This window comes from Mirounga angustirostris, unplaced genomic scaffold, assembly GCF_029215605.1.
Source record: "Mirounga angustirostris isolate CCGP_5_RB_7025 unplaced genomic scaffold, mMirAng1.0.hap1 SCAF_8, whole genome shotgun sequence".
Classification (NCBI taxonomy): domain Eukaryota; kingdom Metazoa; phylum Chordata; class Mammalia; order Carnivora; family Phocidae; genus Mirounga; species Mirounga angustirostris.
In genome coordinates this window covers 100,425,630-100,431,629 of record NW_026991716.1, presented here as the reverse complement: position 1 = coordinate 100,431,629, position 6,000 = coordinate 100,425,630, and the positions used below count along the sequence as shown (strand labels likewise).

Sequence of the window (6,000 nt, the reverse complement as noted above, 5' to 3'; positions counted from 1 at the left end):
TTTATTTTAATTTCAAATGTTTCTCTCACATTAAGAAACAGATATACAAATAGAAAGCTTTAAAGTAAGGATGTGTATCAGAGATTCATAAATATCCCATTTCATAGTAGATTTGAGAAATTGCAATACTGTCCATGTCTTGGTTCTCTGGGATTCATTGTAGCAGCTTTCATATGTTTCTGCAGTTGAAATTTTCCACAAGAATACCTTCACGAGAAAATTCCTCATAAATTTTTATTTTATTTGGTAAAATTCTCAAAGCTTGTAATGGTTGCGAATTATCTGAGCTTGCTTCAGGCTCAGTTCATGTCTTTAGCCCCTGAGGTACTACGTAATACTGTGTTTAAACACAGATTCAAAATAAATAATTATACTAGAGCAATTATGAAAACGAAAAAGCAGAAGTCGGTTGCTTATTCTTGAAATAAATACATGTAGCTGAGTCCACCTGTAGGGGAGCTGGAATTACTTCTGTGTGCAATACAATGTTTATTAAAGAATAAGTGATAGGAAAACATGGTAATTTTCAGCTTACATATGTATTATTAAATTTCAGTAACTGCAGCAGTTGTTTAGAACTTAGACCAACAAAAGACTGTTTTTTTCAGAGAGGAGTAGAATCATTGCCATTGCTTAGAATTGTCAGTGCATAGTGATAATAAAAAGCAGACTGATTTTACTATTATTTTATTTTATTCCTTTTAAATTATCTTTTCTTTTTTTTTTAATTTTTAAAAGATTTTATTCATTTATTTGACAGAGAGAGACACAGCGAGAGAGGGAACACAAGCCGGGAGAGCGGGAGAGGGAGAAGCAGGCTCCCCGCAGAGCAGGGAGCCCGATGTGGGGCTCAATCCCAGGACCCTGGGATCATGACCTGAACTGAAGGCAGACGCTTAAAGAGTGAGCCACCCAGGCACCCCTAAAGTTCAAAACTTTGAAGCATTGTAATAATAGTCGACTCTAAAATGTTCCCTGGAACTATTCTGTTTGTTACCAATGGGCCCATTATTGCTGTATGCTTCCTACTTCATTGGCCATTTTACATATCTTTTAGAAAATGACTTATTGTATATTTCATCTGCCTCATTTTGAAAGCAGTTGAAGCTATTATGTGTGTTACTACAGAAATTATGTTCTTACCCAAGTAAACTTACAGATGCAGCTGCTAAACATCAGACTCTTAATTGGGATTTTTGCTGCTTTTAATGCTAGTTCAGCTCAGTTCCTCTGCCCAGTGCACAGAGCAGCGCATCAAAGCCAGAGTACACAGTCATCAGAGTTCAGATTTTTTCCTGCTTCCCTGTGGAGGGCTCAAGAATACAAACATCCTCAATTGCTACAGCAGGAGGAAACATTAGTCGATCAACAGAACCAAACAGGAAACACCAAATGGGCATTTCTCCTATTTATTTTGTGTCTGTTAGGAAAGATGAAGTTTATTTCGTTCAACCAGATTTGTCAAAAAAGCACAGAAAACATAGAAGATGTAGTCATTTTAGTTAGTTTAGACTCTGATTTCAAGAAGATGTAACGCTGCTTTCCAGTTATTTTACTTACTATGATTTATGCAATACTACATTCTTAGGATGTTGGAATTTTACCATATCTGGAGTCATTTTTTTCTTTTTTAAACTGTGAACAAGAAACTTAACATTTGCTGCAACCTTTTAAGATTCACGTTATGATTCACTTAGACCTTAGTTAAATTCTCAGGTATTTTCTTTCCAGATCCATGAGGATGCACATTTATTGAACAGAATAACTTTGCCTCCCTTCACTTTATGATAGGGTGCTAAACGTGTCAGATCCGGCCAGGAAATATCTCAAATGGTACTTCAGAGGTTTGTCTGCCTTACCAAAATTTTTAATCTTGGTATATCAGTTGGTTATCCACTCCATTACATCAGAGCGAGTTCTTTTACTTCACTGCCAGTGACAGCAGATAAGCAAAAATGAGGCACATTGTAATGACTTGAACAAGCCTAGTGAAGGAGCAAAAGAGAATGTAATTTGTATTTTTAATGAATATTTCCAGAAATAAATCAACAAGCCACTTCATTATTCTTATAATTACCTGGAATCTCTTAATTCCAGAAGACTCTTTGGCCTGCTGGTTAAAAGGAAATGGATGTTTCTTTTTAGCTTCCCTCATTCCCTCTCCCACTCCCCCTGCTTGTGTTCCCTCTCTCGCTGTGTCTCTGTCAAATAAATAAATAAAATCTTTAAAAAAAAATAAAGTTTTGAACTTTAAATACACTACAATCCCAATGATTTCTATCCCTTGGATGCCAGCTATGGTTCTAGCAAATCATTTGCCTGAGATCTTTACAAGAAAATCCATCCTCCTTCAACTCAACATTTTCTGGAACCCCAACATGATAAGAGTCAGTTCAGAGTCAGTTATGACCTCCCTAAGGCACATCTGAGAGCTCAAAAGCTCATTTTAATCTTGTCCCTTAACCTAACCCTTCTTTTCCCTTATGTATTTGTTCACTTTGTGATGGAAGAGAGAGAAAAATCCATGATACATTTATCATAATTTTCTACTAGGAAATAATCCTGTAAAGTCTCTGACTCACCCCTCTTTGTACCTAAGAGCCAATAGATTTTGTGATATGCTGGGTAACTAAGTAACTGAGAAAAATGGAGTCTGTTCTGGAGAAGGATGGCACTGTATCAGCTAAAGAGACCGTCCCCTGACTTTTCCCTGTTCTTTCTTTTTCCTTACAATCTACACTGTAAATCCCTTTAGAATCCGCTAATTTCCCTTTTGGGGAAACCTATCCATTTTCCTGGGAGTTATGAGGCCTATGCAGAAAGCCTGCATATTTGAAGATCACACAAATGACCCCCAACATCAATCTCAAGGCTGCAGTTTAGTAAATATGAAATGTCATGAAAATCTAACTGCCTGACTGTAGTCATTTTGCAAAGTTTACTTATAGTAATAACTTGATTTGGGCTCTCCCTCTTTGTAGACTATTCCAAGGAATGAATTTAGGAAATTATTTTCTCATCTCTTCAGAGATTTTTTTGCTTCATTTTGCTCTTATACATTATTTTCCTCATTTAGATTTCGATATATTTTACTTTTCTTTCCTTGAAGTGTTCATGCTCTGCAGCTCAGCAGTAAGTTTTAGGGAGGACCCAATATCTTTACATTTGACAAATAAAGAGAGAATGTAACAGTTTTCTTGGCCAAGTAAAAGAGACATGGAGTATGACTGTCGTGAGTCAGGATCTGGCCTCCTCAGCATCAGCTAGAAGACAGGAGTGCCACAGCCCTGGATGAAAGTACATGCCAATGAAGAGGGACAATGGTTAGATGGTGTTATGTTGGCATCATTTACATATTATCAGCAAGACCTAAAGAGCTAACCTGGCATGAAGAACACAGTAACTTCCAAAAGATTTCATCACTCTTGGCAGAAGCTGCCCCTACGATATTTCAAACATAAAGGTCTTTCTTTCAAAGAAAAAGCTGAAGGGAACCTTTACCTCAGATTTTCCTTTTTTCCCCATAGGCTCTTATTCCTCAGGCTTCAGCTTTCATCTCCTCCAAGATGAGGACTCTCTCCCTGTTACTATAGTGATGGGTCAGGAAAATATCTGAAGGCATGCTGCAAAATTAGTCAGTAAATTATAAATGGGCTATTGATGTAAAAAGGCAGAATTGTAAACCAGAGAGTAATGGTCCTTACATAGAAAGCAGAAGAAAATTACGCAACATACATCAGAGCATCACAGTGTGACAAACAAAAGTTGTATAAACATCTTAACTTTGCAGGAGACCATCTACCTATCCTATTGCTAAACATGCAACTAGGTTCTATGAAAATGATAGAAGGTACCAGACATTTGAGGTTGAAGGCAAAGTAGAACGTACAAAGTATTTTATACAATTTACCCAATAAAACAAGAGAGAAAACCCATATGTTGACAATTCAGCCTGCCTCTGGAACTAAAAGCTAATGGAACTTTGGAGATGGCTTGTTCTAGCAGTCCTTGTCTAGGGAGACACATTACAACTTGTGAGAGACATTTTCAGAAATACACCTGGCCTTACTCCAGACCTGGTAAAATAATGTCTAAGAGTGAGGCCTTGGGACTTAGCAGAAGTCATGCAACTAGTGTCTCAGTCTTCTGGGTTTTCTTTTTGCAGAAAACTCACCTCTTTCCAGTGACCTGTGAGTTTGGGAGCTTTGGTGTCTGAAGATTCCTCTGATGCCACCGAACATGATCCTGGGCTAGCAACACATAGCCCTAGACTGTCAGGTGACTGGCCCCCCAAAGAGGGCTGTTTCCCGCCCTAGGTGGGCCAGTTAAACTCTACTGTTTACAAAACCACATAACACTGGAATAGGTGGTATGTGTCCCTACTTAGTCTCCAACTCTTATGCAAAGAGGTAATGGGCACTCATTGCCTCATGGTGCAAATATGAAATAGAATGAATTAAGAGAAAACTTAAAAGCAAATAGGAGAGCATACACAATCGCCTGAGCCTTCATTACCCACAATTTGGGTCAGGCATACAAGGACTGCATGCACCCTCAGAAGGGATGGCATTAGCCCCTATAATCTACCACCCACTGATAGGGAACATCTATGTAAGGACCTAGTTGAATTATCAGCTTATTATTTCCTTGAGCTCAGGATGATTGAGCTACAAATTGGCAGGTGTCCAACAAAGCCAGATTCTTTTTGTGCTTTACATATATTTATGTCACTGCATGTAATCCTCAATCCTCACAATCTCATGAAGGTTCCAAAGCTACAGGCCCTGCAACCACCCTGTTCTTTCATGACTGCCATGATTTCCCTGCCCTTTTGGCTGATGAAATCTTTTTTATTTTTATTTGTTTATTTTTTTAATTTGAGAGGAAGAGAGAGAGAAAGCACAGAGGGAGAGGGAGAGGGAGAAGCAGACTCCCCGATGAGCAGGGAACCCGATACAGGGACCCCAGGATCACGATCTGAGCCAAAGGCAGATGCTTAACAGACTGAGCCACCCAGGTGTCTCTTGCTGATGAAATCTTGAGACTCACAGAGTCAACTCAGACAGCTCATCAGGGGTGGAGTTAGGATTATAACCTGAATTTGACTCCCGAGCTCATATTCTTGCCACAAATTCAAGCCATCACCTCCTAGCAGGTTACTTATTCTAAGCTATTAAAGCAGTCTAGGGAAAATAGGCAAAATATCTTTATTTCCCTGATTGTGCCTACTGCTGTACCTCGGAGTCAGGCCAAAATCTGCCCATTTACCACTGGCAAGATGATTAAGTAAGACATAAATAAAGTCACATTGAACTGATGGTGGAATTAGTTGGGAAGGCCAATAGCAGACATGGCTTTAGGACCCGTGTTTCCTGTATATAAGAAAATCCCTTTGAGGATTGGAGGTGAGGAGTGGAAAGGGAATCTATTGACTACTGAGTTCATACACAGGGTAACTCTTACTGGAGAGTCAGGGACAGTTACCCAGAATAAATCATGGTTAAACTGAGATGAGAAGGTAGAGTAGGAGTTAGCTCTATGGGAAGGTAGGAACTGAACATCAAGTGCAAAGGCCTGTGAACAGGAAAGAGAAGGACATTTTCAAGAAGCTAAGAGTTCCCCAACATGTCTGTGTGAAGCAGCTGAAAAGGAAAGAATCAAAAGTTGAGGTTGTAAGGTAAGGGCCAGATCATGCAGAGCCTTACAGGCCATGTTAAAGATATGGTATATACTCTAAGGGCAATAAGAAGGCATTGTAGGATTTTATGTAGGACCGGGATATGATCAGATTCACATTTCATATTACCCATTTTCTCTCCTCATTCTCTGTCATAGGCATTTACTCTAATAAATTTCTTGCACATTTAATCCTCAATCGGCATCTGCTTCTTGGGGAATCCATACCAACACAAACTCACGGAACCTTTAGAAAGAAATGCATTAAGATATCTGCATAGTATTTTTTTTTTTTTTAAGATTTTATTTATTTGAGAGAGAGAG

The 6,000-nt window shown here is 38.8% G+C and overlaps 1 long non-coding RNA gene across 2 annotated transcripts in view; it reads right to left on the bottom strand.

Moving 5' to 3' along the window:
• Positions 1–1,393: 1,393 nt before the first annotated feature.
• LOC123836379 (uncharacterized) overlaps positions 1,394–6,000 on the bottom strand; it is a 28,868-nt gene continuing 24,261 nt past the window's right edge. For both annotated transcript variants that reach the window (XR_010413741.1, XR_008505370.1), the window contains one exon: positions 1,394–1,985. This is a non-coding gene — a long non-coding RNA (uncharacterized LOC123836379). The remainder of the gene's footprint in view (positions 1,986–6,000) is intronic.